Source organism: Caretta caretta, chromosome 1 (assembly GCF_965140235.1).
Source record: "Caretta caretta isolate rCarCar2 chromosome 1, rCarCar1.hap1, whole genome shotgun sequence".
In the NCBI taxonomy this organism is placed as follows: domain Eukaryota; kingdom Metazoa; phylum Chordata; order Testudines; family Cheloniidae; genus Caretta; species Caretta caretta.
Window position 1 is genome coordinate 329,057,225 of NC_134206.1, and position 18,893 is coordinate 329,076,117.

The window sequence follows — 18,893 nt, forward strand, 5'->3', positions numbered from 1 at the left end:
GTCTCTCCCCACGGCTCCAAGGCAAATAAAAGATAACAAAAGAAAAGCCAACTGAACATTCAGCCCCGACCGGGCTCAGCACACAGTCCTATTCCTCACAGGGAGGCTTCTTCAGCATCCTTGTCCAGGAGCCCTGAAGTTAGGTCTGTCTTCTTCCTCAGCATCTCCTTCTGAGCTCCTATTGGAGCATGCTCTGCAGATCTGGATGGGCGGGGTACAGCAGACCACAGACTCACCAGCATGGTGCCTCCTGCTGGTCATCCAGGGAATTAGCTCATTTCCAGCCTTGAAGCACCCTCTGCTGGCCAGTGGCTCACCTGCCTCAGGCCCCCCATGTCCCTCCTGGACCCCAGTGCCCTTTACCTCAGGGTTCTGCCCCTGCAATACCCCCAAACTCCAGGTCTCCCCTCCCAGGGGAACCCCCAACCCTCTACTCCCACCTTGCCTCAGCAGCTACTGCCAGTCATCATCTAGCCCCCGCTCACTGGGGCAAACTACAGTCTGTCATGGCCACTCATCATTGGGAAGGCGGTTGGACTAGCTGCCTCTGCCTAACCCGGGCTGCACCTCCCAGCTCCAGTACCCATGTAGGCCTTTGCCAAGGCCTCAGCCTGGGGAGTTGCCAGGCTAGAACTCCCCAGCTCCTCTTACCCTTCCCCAGAACTGCTCTGCTCCCAGTACCCTATTCCCCAGCAGCTAGGTCCTTCTCTCTCCACAGCTAGAAAGAGACTGACCTACCTCCTCCCTGAGCCATCATAACAGGGCCAGGTGTGGCCTGATTGGGGTGTGGCCCCAGCTATGGCTGCTTCCCCAATCAGCCTAGCCTTTTTCCACCAGAGCAGGGTAACTGCCCTGCTACCTGAGGCTACCCGGGCCCAGTACTGTCCTTTAACCCCTTTGGGCCCAGGGTGGGGTTTGTGCACTCCATCAGAAGCATACACCATACATTTAGTGCCTCACTCAAGCTGCTGACATTATTTATGAGAGGAAAAAGCACAAGGGGAAAGTCTTCAAGGAAAATTAGTGTTTCAGGCTACCGTCTTGAAATCAATAATTAAGACCATTCAGATGGTCTAAGAATTAAGTTACTGTTGGAATTCTATATTTGATTTCTCCTTATAAATTACGATTAAAATGACTCTGAGGTTTAGTTCCAGCAGCTTATGGGCCAGATCCAAAGCACTTTAAAATCAGTGGAAAGACTCATTGATTTCAATGAGATTTACATCGGGGCCCTAAATAGCATCATAGCACCTAGGAGCTGTAGTCATGGACCAGTACCCCATTGTGTTAGGCACTATAAAGACACAAACCAAAAAGACAGCCTCTGTCCCAACGGGCTTGCAATCTAGATATAATCTAGATACAGACAGGGGAGTACAAGGAAACAATGAGATGATATGGATCAGCACAACAGCGATAGGCAGGGATCAAGATTATTGTAGGCATCACAGCAAAGGACAATTTAAAGGAGGGCTTTTAGTATTTAGATCTTTTCTAGGTTTGTTATTTTTATCTCCCCTATCAGTGCTCAGTTCAGAGTTGTCTGTGACGTGCAGCCAGCCATCCTGTGCCTCAGTCCAACAAAGTACTTAAGCATGTACATAACTTCATGTATGTGAGGAGTCACATTAAAGCCACTGGGTTTACACCTGTATTTAAGTGCTTTGCTGGACTGGGAAAATGGTATCTCCCTCTAGCAAGGGTCATCCCACAGGCTCAGATCCCTGTCTGTTTTACAAGCAGAGTGAAACCTTATCTTGGGGGGGTGGGGTGTTCTTATAGACCCCCTCATTACCCTGAGAAAAGAGATCAGACCCAATGTATGCAGCCAGTACTATTTGCTAATGCATAGCTGTTCCCCTCACAAGGCCAACACCCTAGCTGGTGTCCCTGTGGCCAGTGCCAGCAGAGAGGTCAAGGATGAAACGGATATTTTAAATTAACCCTTTAAATAAATCTTACCCTTTGGGGAGGGGTATTAGCTAGCCAGGCTTAAAACACAATGTTAAGGAGCTGGGGAAAAGCTTGTTACAACCTGTACTGTGCTTATTATGTGTCTAAACAGAGGACTCCAAGGGTATAAATCCAAGCCCTTTTATGAGCACTAAAATCACGAGAAACCTTTTTTTAATCACACCATAACCTTTCCATGGAGAGGCTTATTGAACATAACACGAGCTTAGCAATACTGTTCCAAGGAGAACCAGCCACCATCTGAGGTGTTCTCTTGATTTATAGCTGCAGCAGCATGCCCTGCATGAATTCCATATAACATGATAATATTCTATCAAATCTAGGAGCTCTACACTGAACCCTATATAGATAACTGGTTGAACCTCACATTGATAAGTAGGATGTGAAATCATGTCTTTCCTTCAGCATGAAATAATGTGATTTCAAATGCCATACTTTGGGTGTAGAAGCAGTAATCCCATTATCAGTCATCAACAATAACTTACACTACCGTAAGTATTAATTTTGTTTGTGGTGATATATAGGCACTATTAGAGGGCAGGCAAGCTGGGAGAATTGGTTTTTACATGCCAAATATATCTGGTATTTCACCTGTACTTTTCTCTAAATCACCTATACATATATATTAGTTATTGCTACCAATATGAGGATATTTACTTCACATTGACTATGTTCTTGAAAGAAAGAAAGAAAGAAAGAAAGAAAGAAAGAAAGAAAGAAAGAAAAGCTGAATTTCAGTGCTGAATGGGGGTGACCCCTGCATATTTTTGAGCATTTTACCATCATTAGGAAATATATATTCCTGGTCAGAGGACAGAGTCTCAGGAAAAAGGTGTTATAGAACTGTGAAGTAGCATTATTTTGTAGATATGCTGATAACCTCCACATAATGGAATGGGTGACAAAGAACAGTGAGGGAGCCTGACATAAATTGCCTGCTGGAAATCTTTATAGATCCCCAAGAAAACTAGGTGTGCAGGTAATGCCTGACAGACAGAGCCTGACTGATTGTGCAAATCTGCAGAAGCAGATAGATGGATTTCCATCATCCTTCACTCCATTTCCATCCTTTGAAGCTATGACACACATTTTGATTACATTCTATTATGATTATTATTTTATCATCATCATTATAAAACATGTATTTAGTGCTGTAAATTTACACAGAGCTCTGAGAAGTCACATTCCTCTTCTGTAGATCTTACAGTCCAAATACACAAGAGCTTTATAATTACATGACGCAAATTATATTGAGGGAAAAAAGACAACTCGTATTCCAGCCCATGACTTTAGAATTCTTTCTTAAATTCAAATATAACTCCATGAACTAAGCATATTATCTGTGTTTAAATTATTGGTGTATGCCTAACACATGTATTATTTATTTTATTTAATTAGATTAGGTTAGATATTTGCCTATCCAAACACTGAGCATGTGTTCAATAAAATAAACACCACAGTTAGAAAACAAAATAGACCAAGAGGAAAAAATACAGATTCTGCCCTTCGTCAATCTACCCCAAACCACTTGGATTATGAATATCCACTTGCCCTAGACTTGAATAGTGGAACAAAATGAATTGGCTGTGTTCTCTGGAATATCTAGGCCATAGTGCACATCAGCATCACATCACTGTATTCACCAGGTAAGAATCTGGATTGTAATTAACCCAAGCGAGCAGTGTCTAAATAGTTAAACACTTAAAGACAAGACAAAGTACATTAAAAAAACACAGCCCTGCTCTGGTACACTTAAAAATGGGATGTTTTATGAAAACCTCCATTACTCTGCTATACATATTTTCAGAATCTCCTTTTGTGGCTTATTAGCTATTACCAAGATTTTTTCCTCTATAAGTGGAAGCTCTTGCCTTCATCGGGCAGGTTGATCCACCTAGATAAGAGGGCCTGATCCTGTGAACCGCCGAATGCCTCATGCAAGGGGTTGAGTGCTCCCATTTGAAATCAGCGATTTCGTTATTGATTGTGATATCATGAGTGCTTCCTTTCTTCCTCCGGTGCATTCAATTGTTTCTTTCTTTCCTCCGACTTTTTTCTAAAGGTATTTGCATATGCATGCATATAGGTGTATGCATGTACACGTAAAAACTATGCGTCTTAAAGGTAATGAAACTGGAGTAGAGCAGTGAAATTTTTTTTTGATGAATAGTTTATTCACTGAAAAATGCAGTTGACTGAAACTGTTTGTGAATTTGGGTTGAATCCAGCAAATAGTTTTAGATAAAAACAAATGGGGAAACAATTATGAAATAGTCAAAATATCTCCTTTCAGCGTTTTCAAAATTAAATGTTTCTACTTTTCATTTCAAAGTAGTGTTTCATTTTGAAATTCAGCTAGATTTAGCAGGGGGGAAAAGAGGGGAAAACACCCAAAACCCAAATGAAACATTTTGTGTTAGATTGGACAAAATGTTTCATTGAACCTAAAGGGGGAAGGGCTGATTTTTTGTTTCAGCAAGAAAAAACAAAAGAAATTGTCGTGTTAGGACAAGCAAAACTGGAGGGGAGGGGGAAGGAGGGATTTTTTAGTTCAGCCACTAAACTGAAAAGTCAATTATTAGTTCTTAAATGGAGGTAAAGGATTCTGCTTCATTTTGAAGGGCACTGTGCAAAGAATTTGTGCAGTAGTTTGTAGCACCACTTAGATGAAGTATCAATTTTTCAGTTCTCTGACTGGAGAAAAGCAGCCCTGGCCGTTGTTTCTGAGGCTGGGAAGAAGGAAAATAAAAAACCAATATGATCAAGCTGGGGATGGTACAATCCTTAACAAATGGAAAAGCATAACTTAAATTTATGCTATGAAAATGGTTTTTAAAAACATCTGATGCTTTCTGGCATGTCGATGGTGTTCATCAGGGCAAGAGCTGAGTTTCTCACTAATCTTAATTAAACTTTATGATGGAACTGTGTGTATAATTGACCTTTTCAGTTGAGTTGGCAGTTCGAAAAAAATTGGGGAAAAAATGGGCAAACCAAAAAGTTGAAAAACTGTTTGCTTCAGGGTGAACAAAACATTTTATCTGGCCTGACAGGAAATGTATCATTTTAATAGTGAGCTCTGTTTAAGGCTTTTTTAAAAAAAATAATAATTTGAAAGAAATTTCTAAATAAAAAGTATTTTCAAATAAAAACGTTTTGAAAATCTCGAAATGAAACATTTTGATTTTTTTCAGAATTTTTTTTCTAATCAAAACAATTTGGCAAATTTGATATGATTTTGCAAAATGTTTTGGTCAACACAAATCTACAAATCTTGCCGCCCCCCCAAAAGAGAGAGAGTTTTGTTTGAAAATGTTTGTCCAGCTCTACCTTACAATAGCCTTGTGCAGCATACATATATTATCTCCATTTTAGCCATCCTTACACACACACACACTCAAGAGGGAGAGGGAATTTGTTCTGCATTCTTAAATTTAAGGACTCCATATTCTTCCCTTTCCCCACCCTGCCTGGCCATGGTAATTAATATCACCTCTGGCTAATCAGTAGCACTCACACACAGTGCATTTCTTACACCATACTTTATGTTCCTGTGTTCAACCTCCATGGCTTGGAATCAAGGAATAAACAGTCTGTCTCAGATGACAGATCTCTCTACTCACTCTACAATATGCTATGCCAGCAGCATTCATATGGGCTAGTTTACTTTTATAACTCTTGCACTGGACATTGTGTTATGAGTTGACACAATGGATTCCTGTGGAGAACGACTTGTCAAAATGACATTTTTGTAAAATCTTCAGTTGTCAATTACCTAAAAATAAACATGGGATCAAAGTTCTGTTTACCACAGGATTAATAATTATCTTATTGATGTGAACCGGAGCACATTGACACAGCAAAACTTTCCTGCATGGTTTGACATCTGTATGTTTAGCTTATAGTGACTTATGATTTCAGTCAATATTTACAAGTATTGTCATTGGATAGCTCCTGCTTGTCGTGTAGTGGGTTTTTCTCAATGGAATTTCCATGGGCAAACTGAAGCACTTAAGTACCTAGGTATAAAAGTATGAAGAAACATTAACAAACTAGTGAAGATAAATTTAGAACCTATACTCTCTCAAATAACTAGTAATAAAAATAGATGGCCTCCAGTCTGTGAGCCTGTGGATAAGAGTTTATACAATCAAAATGAATATTCTGCCTAGGCTCCACTATATTCTAACTGGCCTATATATTTCTCCATCTTATTTTCTCCATCTTATTTTAGAAAATGTAATAACATTTTTAGAACCTTTTATGGGGCACTGGTCAATGCCCACAACTATCACTTTAAAAAATAAAGTTCCCCAGAGCCAACAGGGAGTTTGAGCTTCCAGACCCACAAAATTACTATTATGCTTTTATAATGTTACAGATGTCAGATTGGTTCCAGCATGCTAACACCCTTATATCCACATGGGTGGCAACTGAATGGGTATTAATGCAATTCATTTCCTCTGTGGGTCTGCTCAGTTCCTCTTTTTGTTCAATGGAGAAAAATAAGGTGCCCAGAGTGGTGGTTGCACAAAGGGTCTGGGCTATCCTGGTTAAGAGGTATCAATTTCAATCTCACTGTCATGCAACGGCACCTAGCTGGGTAACCCAGACTTTCAAATTGAGAAGAAAAACCACTATAATTTGGAGAACTGGCACCATATGGATTTCCCAATTAGTCAAGAATTAGGGCTCTTCTAACACTAATGCAATGATATGACCTGCCATCCTCAGAGGAGTGGCAGTACTTACAACTAAAACATTTGCTAAAGTATCAGTTTGGCCCAGTTGCCCTAGGACTGCCAGAGGGCCCAGAGCTACTGGGAACCTTGGAAATGCTTCATAAACAGGCCCATGTCCACAAATGAAGAGGAACGCCGTTGGTCTGGAGTTCTTTGTGAAAGTGTGGGAAGGGGAGTTATTATAGCCCTTAAAAGAACCTCAGGCGCAGAGCATATTATGAAATGTTAAAAAAGGCTTTTGTGGATCTCAGGCTATACCTAATGCCGCAAAAGATTCTATTCAAAATGTCCTGGATGCCACAGAGATTGTACAAGATGGGGGCCTTGTCCTCTGGTGTTTATTGGTGCAGAAATAAAGAAAAAGGAACCCTGATTCATATGCTGTGGCATTGTCCAACAGTCAGGCAGCTGTGGAAAGAGGTGGACACAAGAGTGAAAATGGTGCTTGGCTTCAGCAACCAAACCTCAAGTGAAAATTGTATCCTAGATTATGTAACTACTATGATGGGTTTAACTTCATCACAAAGACTTTGGTTCTGGAAGTTTCTTACCAAGAACATGATTTTACAAAAATGAACTAGCAGGCTTATGCCCAGCATTAAGCAGAGATATTTGGACCTGTCTGGATTAGCAAAGAAAGAAAAAATAGCTTATCAACATAGTGAGCAAGTATATGAATTAGAAGAATTTGAACCCTATTTTGATACATTTGAATAAGAAATGCTAAGATAGCTCAAGTAATGCCAGACTACCATTCACCCAACTTCTGCAGGGTCTCCACTTTTTCCCTTCCTATGTCCCCACTTTCCCTTTTTTGCCTATTTGTGTATGTCTTTTGTTCGTTTGTTTGCTTTTTTGTTACCCACCTATCTAATGTGTTATGTCCATGTAATATTGTCTGGTGTTGCATTGTCTGGTTTTCATAGAATCATAGAATATCAGGGTTGGAAGGGTCCTCAGGAGGTCATCTAGTCCAACCCCCTGCTCAAAGCAGGACCAATCCCCAATTTTTGCCCCCGATCCCAAACGGCTCCGTCAAGGATTGAACTCACAACCCTGGGTTTAGCAAGCCAATGCTCAAACCACTGAGCTATCCGTCCCCCATAAGGGCTTCCCAGCTGCAGGAAAGCTCTACTAATGACTCTTCACCCTTGAATAAATCAGTAGCCTGTGGATTTTTACCCTTCCCAAAAAGGTGAACACCAGACACTAAAGACTCTTTATTATGCACCTGTGTCCAACCGCTTCTTCTGTAGGCCCATGCACTCATTGTGGCAACAGGAATAGTCCTTGTTCCACGAGCCTCAGCCTTTCAAGCTGTTTGTCTACTGTCTGATCTTGGCAGAATAAACCCACACTGGGCGCTTTGCCACAGTGTGACAGAGAACTGTAATTCGGTCTCCTCAGTTGCAGAGGGATATAGTGATGATGCAAGCTGAGGGATTCTTGGGCCTACAAAGGAAAGTTGACTCCTGCTTGCTTTGCCACTTCCCTACTGCTACTGGTGTGTGGAGTTGGGCCCAACCAGATATGTTGGTTGCTGGGATGGCCTCAACCCACCGCCCGCCTTGCCGATCGGTCTCCCTGGGACACAATGGCACTCTGCCAACAGACCACCCTGGTCTTGCCCACAAATTCCCCGACTGGTAACCATTCTGGGTGTCACTTGTACTTGGTCACGGCAAGCCCACTCAGTCGCCTTTGCCGAGAGTCCCTTTTTAACAAAAATTGAACCTTTGACAAGTTATAAAGTTGCATAGTTGCATAATTTTATTGGATAGCCTGTTAAACGGGTGGCACTAGGTAACATATACAAGCTATATTTTTTGTTTGTTTCTTTATGACAATTAATAAAAAATTAATCACACGAAAACAAAACAAAACAAAAAAACCCAAACACCTCCCCACGTATGCACACATCTTGACTTGAGAGTTCATTACAGACCAAAATGAATGGAGTTATCATTAAAATAGGATGTGTAGAATTTCCCCTTAGAACAGACACTTATTTCTAGAGGAGGAATGAAGAAAAATTGGGATTTAAGGTATGTTGGTGAAATTAAACATCTTTTCCCCTACTTTGTTTCTTAATGACATATTAAGGGAAGGTTTTATATTTACCTGGGTCTAAACATTTATTACTATGGTATGTTTGCTTTAAAAAAACAACCTACAAAGTACTATGAAGAGGTGAAACGGAGGTCACTATTTAACTCACGGATCAATAGATCTTTTGCATCCTTGAACTGTAATGTCAAACATCATTGCCTAAGAAAGCCCCAACATTAAACCAGTTTTGCATTATAGATGCATTGTGGACTATATTCTCCTCTCAGTATGCAAATATTATACATAAAAGCTCTATTAGGTTTAATAGCTGTATGTATAAATCCCTTCTCATCAAGATAAGAATATTCCCTAATTTCAGAGTGTATAAATATACCATATATAATCCATTTTTAAACTTAAATAGGATTCACACTGTTGATGCAGTGTTTATTCTCCTAACCCTGTTTCATTTCTTAATCAAACTAAAATCCTTGATCAAGCTCCTCTTATTCACAATGACTACAGAAATTTAACAGCTTTGTTATTCAAATAAGTGAGATCTTCTCTAAGAACTTCAGGGGGGAAATATGAAGCCTGACAGAATAGCATAATATTCCCATATGAAAATCCTATCTGAAAGTGTCTACACATTTCAAATTAAAAATCAAAAGTCACCATTAAAAAGGAGCATGTTGTCTAAAATGTGTTGAAATGAGACATGTATTTATTCTTTCCCTAAGGTAAAACCTGTACAATTTTGGGTTTACAACCCATAAATTATCCAGTAATTTCTCACTTATAGAATAAATAGCAGCCTAGTGTGTCTGAGCCCACACATTAGCTGAGACTGGAGAGAGCTAAATTTACAAAACATTGAATCAATAAGTATGTGAGACTTAGTAAACAGCATGAAATTCAATAATTTCAGCAAGAGGGCAATGCAACTAATCAGCTGTTTTTCAGTTTCTCCCAAAGTTTCTCTGAGTGTTCACAGAGCTGCCAGCAGCCTCCTGAAAACTTCACAAAGTCAGCAGAAGAGAAAATATGCCACAAAGTGGGAAATAAGAAAATGCCATTAACAAGATGAAACGAAGAGCAGATTCATGAGAGCCAAGCTGAGCAACTCACACAAAAGCTTGTGCAAAGCAAGATTTGGTTGGTTGTAGGTCTTTTTTGTCTCTTAGGAGTCCAGACACTAAGTTGTGAAGTTTTTGTCCTGTCCTTTAAAAGGTTCAGGACAGTCAGGGTCAATGTTCCCTCGAATTTTTGACAGGCCATGTGCGCAAAAAATTTCTTCTGTGCAAATTGTTGTGGTTCTGTGCAAATTTCTGTGGGCGTGGTGTTTCGCCATGTGCGTGGGGTTTAGGATCTGTGTGCACAAGCGCACAGCTTAGAGGGAACAGTGGTCAGGGTTATTTTTTTATTTCAACCTCATTCCAAGTCATATATTTCCCTATTTCAGTCGCCCACTGAAATCCATCCATCTTGACAACTATCCTCTGACTGACATAGCAAGCAAAATGGCTTCCCAAATCACGACTTTGTAGACCAATATATGTAACAGATCAATGAAGCAAGTGTACTCTAGACTGGGATTTTGGAAAGGTTTTAAGGGAGCTAGGTGTCCAACTTCCATTTAATTTCAGGATTAAGTGCCTTTCAAAATCTCAGTCTTACAGAGCAGACGTAAGTACTGCAAACCTGAGTAGAACTTCTGTGATGACCCAGCACAAGCTACTTTCTATACAGTAGCCAAAAAAAGGACTATAACAATCATCATCATAAAACTTTTCTTGTACATTGCCTTTCAGGTAAAGAGCTCAAGTGCTTTGAAAGGTGGATAACTAGTATTAATTCTCATTTTACAGCTGGGGAAAGCACTTATGACATACTGCCAAGGCCACACAGTGGCATTCTGATATGGAATCTACTTCTGCTCTGAACACTTCTTTGGAAGGTTGGGGACCATCTGATGGCTTGTTGCTGAAATAAGCTGGTGACCTTGGTCCATTTTTTTTAATGGGCAGATGTCCACAATCCATATACAAAAAAGTCTTCATAATTTGGCACTAATAAGCACTCTTGCTGGCAGTCTCGGAAGAAGCCAAGGATTTGAATGGGCATTGAGAGTTAACCCAAATCCTATGGCTGCTTTCTCCATAGACAGACACTAGCTATTGTGTGTCTGTACTCTGGATAAACAGACAGCTTCAGCCATAAAGCCTATTGTGAACAGTGACAAAAGAAAATCTCTTTACAATTTGTTTTTTGGGAAAAAAAGAAATTGAGAAAGATAAATGTGGCTATATGAAATTTAATCAAGGGTGTTAATATAAGGGCAGATGAAGTCTAAAAAACCTTGCACTCAGGATATTAAAATTATATTTCCTTTTGTACAGCATCTGCACCTGTGTTCCTAGCATCATTTCTTCTACTCCAGCCTTGAACATGGAAAGAGGCTTTTCATATGTGAAGCAGTCATCGTGCCAATAATATCAACCCACGTTTTGAATGAACTGAAAATATTTTTTCCGCCTTAAACAAAACTTGTGTCCATACTGAATTAGTTAAATCCTCTGTCATCTAATGTTTGTTTTGTCAATAATATTAACAACATCTGAGTTGTTCATCACCTGATGTATGGTGTAATGCCACTGGTCAAAACATAGGGTTTTTTTTAAAAGAGAAATCTCAATTTCTAATGCTACTTTTTGTACTTTTGGATATTATGGACGAGATTTTTTAAAACTGTGTGCTGCAAAGTTTGATACCTACTTTGCAATGGTGTAAATGACTGCACAAGATGAAAGCCAACATACATTGGGGTTTGCAAGTACCTGAGTCATGTGCATATATTGAATTATTTTAACAGAATGTGGTGGTAATACTATCTGAGAGCAATGATTTGAGTTTCTGTAATTATGATCCTAAGCCTGTAACCCTTATTCACAGCAGTAATCACCCAGTGCCCAAAAAATAAAGTATGATTGGGACTACTTGTATGAGTAAAGGTTGCAGGGCTGGAACATATGTGATATCATTACAATGTTTTTTCTAATAGGTGGGACACGTAGGAGAAAAAATGTGGTCTACTGGTTAGAGCCCAAGTTCCTTTTTGTATAAAATCTGAGTTGTAATTCTTACCCTCATTTATAAAGTGCTCAGAGGCCCTGGATAATAGAATCTATGTACATGCAAAGTATTGTCATTATTTATTAGCTTTCTTTAGCACTGTGGGAGTTATATAGAAAGCAAAATATACATTTATCTTGATCCTGCACACCCACTAGCCTGCAGGAATAATATAATTTATCAATAGTTTCTTTATCGGTCTTATTATAATATGGAATGAAAATACAATATAGTGTTCTCCTAATACCATTGAGCCTGCATATGCCATTGATCAGGTGTGAACATTAGCTATGCAACAGTCATCTGTTTTTTCCAAGCCAGCTCTTCCAAGTAAATGTGTACAGGGTGAAGTGCCTCAGGACACTTAGGAATTGGGTGGAGATTACTGACTGGGAAATAGCTATAGACAGAATATAACTTAATTAAGGTTACTAGAAAAAGAATGAAGTCAATATTTCTTGATATGTGGTTAAGTGATTTATTGTATATCTGATTTCTTAAATAAAGTTTGCTTTGTACATTACTAAACTAATCTGTTGTTACTTTGCTGTTTTATCCCCCAAGGATGCACAGAGGTGAAATTGCTAAATGTATTGAGCTTACTATATATGGCTGAAACTGGCACTCCTAAATTACTTAGGCACTTCTGAAATTTTTTCCTAAGGATAGGGATTAATTCAGCCATTAACACTCATAAAAGAGGGAGAAACTGAGTACTATATGTCATTGCTATTATTATTCAAATAAAAAGTGAAATATTTAATTATACTGTTAATTTCCATAATTATTGTACTTGACACTGATAAATGTAAATGGATACTAGACCACATAGAGCTGTTCATTTTATAATTTATTTATTTACTCTATTAAACTGATGGGACTGAAAAATGGGCAGTACTAGCTTAGTGAAAATGATGTAAGGATCGTGACATACGCAACAAGGCTGTGTCAGAAATCATATACTTTGCAGTCCACATTTTTTAATGCTATAATAAACAAGAGGGTGCAATGGGACATAATACTATGTACAAGCAGATGCTTATGACTCATGCCTATAAGTGTAGATCTTTCCTCAGAAGCGGTAGTAATAAAATGATCTACAACAAACAATCGTAACCCTATGACTATGGCAAATGTTTTTCTATCTGCATGAATTTCCTGCGGCAGTGATTCTTTTGAATACATGAACTCACATATTATAATATTTTGCTCTGTATGTCAGATATAGTTACATTTTTTACCTTGGCTTCATTTGAAGAGGTTTCTTTAAGCTGCTTGTTTCTTTCTTTTTTATTTTTCCCCAATATTTTCGGACATCTTATTTTTCACAGTAAATGACACAATACTTTCTGGAACAATATTCTGCTTTATCTCTAGGAGAAAACAGTAGGTGGCTTACTTTTGGGGATTCCTGCCTTATTTACTACTTTTCTAGGCCACTTTCCAAAGAAGAAGAATACTGTGCTTTGCACTTCTAGAGGGCTTTCCATTCAAGGCTCCCAAAATATTTGACAAATATTAATTCATTTAGGGCCAGAGAGTGGCCTGGTCTACATGGCTGTGCAAAGGCATAAGGGAGAATAAGATCCCCAAATATCCCTGTGCATCCTCTCGGGACCTTGTAGATATCAGGAGGTAAATGCATGCTGCAGACCTCCTATTCCCCTCCGCCTGAGCAAGTCTTTAAGGAGAGAGGCAGAAATAGGCAGACCCTTGACTCCATCCCACCTTGCTCCTTCCCAATACTCTGGCAGCTGAGCTGGTAAGAGCCAGTAGCATGTCAGTACTGGTAAGAACCACTAGCAGATTACTGGTAGCAAAGAAGGAATCATACTTCTCCGAAGCTCAATTCATTCTTTGGGGGTGCTCTTGAAGTGGTGATCCAAGGACTGGAAAGCATGCCTGACTGAGAGAATTAAGGGGCTCAGTTTACTAGCTTACTGAAAAGAAAGGTAAGAAGTGACTTGATCATGGCAGTGATCGACTGCTCGATGTCTAGTTGGCAGTCAGTATCAAGCAGAGTGTCCCAGTGGTCGGTCCTGGGGCCAGTTTTATTCAACATCTTTATTAATGATCTGGATGATAGGATGAATTGCACCCTCAGCAAGTTCCCAGATGACACTAAACTGTGGGGAGAGGTAGATATGCTGGAGGGTAGGGATAGAGTCCAGAGTGACCTAGACAAATTGGAGGATTGGGCTGAAATAAATCTGATGAGGTTCAACAAGGACAAGTGCACTTAGGACGAAGAATCCCATGCACTGCTACAGGCTGGGGACTGACTGGCTAAACAGCAGTTCTGCAGAAAAGGACCTGGGGATTACAGTGAACGAGAAGCTGGATATGAGTCAGCAGTGTGCCCTTGTTGCCAAGAAGGCCAACAACATATTGGGCTGTATCAGTAGAAGCATTGCCAGCAGATCGAGGGAAGTGATTATTCCCCTCTATTCTGCACTGGTGAGGCCACCCCTAGAGTATTGTGTCCAGTTTTGGTTCCCTCACTACAAAAGGGATATGGACAAATTGGAGAGAGTCCAGTGGAAGGAAACGTGAATGATTAGGGGCTGGGGCACATGACTTAAGAGGAGAGGCTGAGGGAACTGGGGTTATTTAGTCTGCAGAAGAGAAGAGTGAGGGGGGATTTGATAGCAGCCTTCAACTACCTGAAGGTAGTTCCAATGTTCCAAAGAGTATGGAGCTAGGCTGTTCTAAGTGGTGGCAGATGATAGAACAAGAAGCAATGGTCTCAAGTTGCAGTGGGGGAGGTCTAGGTTGGATATTAGGAAAAACTTTTTCACTAGGAGGGTAGTGAAGCACTGGAATGGATTACCTAGGGAGGTGGTGGAATCTCCATCCTTAGAGGGTTTTAAGGCCCGGCTTGACAAAGTCCTGGCTGGGATGATTTAGTTGGTGTTGGTTCTGCTCTGAGCAGGGGGTTGGACTAGATGACTTCCTGAGGTCTCTTCCAACCCTAATATTCTATGATTCTATGGTGTATGATTACCTACACAGAGAGAATGTATCTGATACTATAGGGCTCTTAAGGCTAGCAGATAATGGCATAACAAAATCCAATAGCTGGAAGTAGAAGTAAGATAAACTTAAACTGGAAATAAGTTGTAATTGTTTAACAGTAATGGTAATTAATTATTGGAACAATTTACCAAGGGATGTGGTAGATTGTCTGTTACGTGAATACTTTACGTCAAAACTATCCTGTAGTTCAGCCACAAATTACTGGATTTGATGGAGGAATTGCTTGGTGAAATTCTATGGCCTGTGTTAAACAGCAGGTCAGACTAGATGATCCCCAAAGTACCCTCTGGCTTTAAAATCCACTGGCCAGATTTTTAACTATACTAAGGCCCTGTTAACATCACTCTGGCAGTGTAAATAAGCCTTACTGTGATTGAAAATCTGCTCTATTTAATATCTGCCAGTACAATCCAGCTCTTAGTTTCAAAACACCCCTGTGAAACAGGTAAATATTATCTCATGTTACAGGTAAAGAAACTGAGACACAGAAGAGTTAAGTGATTGCCAATGGACACACAGGAAGTCAGTAGCCATGCTGGGAGTAGAACCCAGATCTCCTAATTCCCAGACTCATGCCTTAATGATATAACCATCATCCCTGCCTAGGAATATAATATCATGTCCTGATGTATATTTTGCACTATGAAGGAGATTTTCATTGACAATCAGTCACTGTAAAAGATTTCTCAGTGACCTTAAAGAGAGGTGGGAGAAACATTTGACTCACAAGTGATGAATTTTATATTTCTTGTAGACAATTGGTAATCAGGAAAAAATATCTGCTCATTGTGCAATATTCTGGCTTGCTTAAAGCTCTGGCTTGCTCTTATATTTAAAATTTTTATTTCATAATAACTTGCAATTCTATTTCTTTAGTCCATCTAGTTTTGTTGCTTGCCAAAGTCACTTTTTTGGGTCAGAATTGGAGTAAAATTCTATTCTACTCTTCATTTCCTCACTAAAAACACACACCCTGTGCCACCCTCTCAGCATTTACCACACACTGGGCCCATTTTATATGGTCTTCCCATATTTTTTGGATTAGGGATTATTATGAAAAACAAGTCATTTGACAATTTATAAATGCCAAAATATGAATGAAGTTAAATAACAATAATTCAGTCCTTTTTCTGTGCAATCCTGAGCTGACTTTTTACATAAGTTTCATAATAAGTAGGACCTAAACATGTGGGGGATGCTGGGACTGGGAGAATGAAAAGTGAGAATGAAAAGAATGAAAAGTTATTTTTTTTCTCTCTATTCATGGGTCCTGTTCCTTTGGTGCTTCCCCACCATCTCTCTTCCTGGTTGCTTTGCCATTCTATAAGTATGCACACATACACAAACACACATGGCATCTCTCCTCTCCCACCACTCCCTTTCCCTCCCCTAAGGTGGCAGAGCAGCAAATAATGGTGAGACCATTGCACTGCTGCACTTTTGTGTTGTTCCTCCTCTTATACCTGGAGCAGAACCTAGAAAAGTGTCATTGGGCTGTACCTGTGTACGCCAGCCCACTTTGGCCCCAATCTAATTGTACTAGCTGGCCAGAAAGTGCCTGTATAGATGGGAGAGAGTGTTTCTTTCGGGGAATTGTTATAGTCTGCAGCAGTTCTCAAGCTGTGGGTCAGGACTCCAAAGTGGGTTGCATCCCCATTTTAATGGGGTTGCCAGGGCCAGCATTAGACTCACTGGGACCTGGGGCTGAATTCGAAGTCCAAGGGCTTCACTCCAGAGCGGCAGGGCTTGAACTTGGGCTCCACCCCTCCACCCTCTGCCTGGGGTCATGTAGTAATTTTTGTTGTCAGAAGGCGGTCACGGTGCATTGAAAACCTGTTATAGAGGACACAGAAATACTTCAATGCATTCTATACTGAGCTGACTACAAGGCAGATTTGTTTTTACCATTTGTATTACAGTAGCCCCAATAAGGCCCACTCAGGATCAGGGCCCCACTTTTCTGGGCGCTCTACAAATATGTATTAAAAGACAGTCCCTTCCCTAAAGAGCTTGTAGTTCAGAATGCGGCAGCTCAGTTACTGTGCTTGGGCAAAGAGTTACTGCCTACCTGCAGCTTTGCTCCCTGCACTGGATGTTTGTTGATATGCAAATAGAGTTGAAGGTTCTAATTTTAATATTTGAAGGCCCTGATAGGCTAGTTCTCACATAAGTTACCAAGCTTCTGACACCCTGTGTATGTCTCATCTCACCCCATAGGTCAGAGAGCGTGGAGTTTTTACTTCTGGGCGGTGGTGTGTCAAGCTAGAATGTGTGCTGCCTATATCTTTGCTGTTGTGACTCTTGACCCTTGGAACGCCCTCTCTTCTGAGTTGAGAAGTGCTCCAGGGTTAGCCTTATTTCAATGAGACTTTTAGACTTTCTACTAATTCTCAAGTTTTTGGTATAACTTTAGTCATTTTAAAGAATGTTAATTGACTTTAATCTGTGTTTTTTACATTTAGCTGTCATTTGTATGCGTTTCCTGACAGGCACTATATTAAAAAAATGAATTATAGTAATGTGCTCTTCCTGCACAAACCAGTATTGTGCATATGTTTGAGAAAAGTGTTGAATCCTCATGCACAGTTTCACTGACATTTGATTACAGAGCTCATCTTCATCATAAGTCATGCACTTTATATACACTTTAAACACATTGATGTTAAGACAAATTCTCAGCAACGGCAGTAAAGTATATTGGTTGACTGTGTGATTTCTGGTGCTCTGTAGGATTAACAGTTATTAGGTGGAACAGAAGGAACATCTTTTACAGACTTCCTCACATTTGAATTCTAGCTTCCTTAAAAAGGTAAACAGTCAAAATTGTCATAGGCTGTTAGTCATGTGTACTTTAGGTCCTTGAGGTTATTTTAGTGGGAATAGTGAAGTGGAGAGATAATTTAGGTTGTAAAATGGTCTAAGGGTTTCTTTTGTGGCCACTGACATTTAAAAAATTCTTCAGATAAAGGCTACTGAGGATAAATATTTGCAGGTTAATAAAAACCTTGGAAGCCTGAGCAGGCAGGTATTACACATGTAAACATCTAGCATTTTTTTTTCATAAATCCTAGGTTACAAATATACAGTAGGAAACAACATTATTGGACATCAATGTTTGTACAGGAAAATGTTTCCTAAAAACACAATTATTCAAATTACACCCAAAAGCAAATTTTTAAATAAAAAATTGATCAAGAGATTTTAAATTACCAGTGTCAATTTAAATGTATTGACATACAGTCTTTGTGATATATTCATAGGGAGCATCAATGCACTGGATCAGAAACAGAGAAGAATCTATTCTTATGCCTATATATAACGTCCAGACCATGCACCGAAGGAAACAAAATCCATGAATTCTCTGAAGTAATTAAAACTACAGAGAACTCAGACCCCATTTTTAAGAATGGTTGTGTGCCTGTCTGATGTGCACATCTTCATATATGACAAATAGTCAGAAAGTTTAAAATAAGTTTTATGGTCAGAATCACACAGGGTACCATTGGTTTGTTTTATAAACTAAACAGAGGTTGCTTGTAGTAGATCTGAATACTGAACAGTTTATAGTAGAAAAAAGCAGAATTCAAAACAACATGACAAAACATAAATGTTTCATGCACATTAAAGTTGTAATGCCTAACATTTCCATTATTAAATCACACAGAGGAATGTTGTTGATGTTATTTTGCTTATTTGAAGGCATTTTCTAAATCTCTTTTTTTTGTAAATGGCTACAACATCAATGACAAATGTATGGGAGTAGGCTCGAAACTGACCAATTTTGTAACATTAACAGAGTTTGACACATTAGGAAGACGTGCCAGGTTGTTGTTAAAAGAGAGACGTCATCAATATTCTCTTTTATATTCATAATTAATTAATGTTAATGAGCAATAAGGAAATGTTCATTTAAAATAATTTGTTGGAAATGCAATGTAAGGGAGAGAGAAGGAGAAC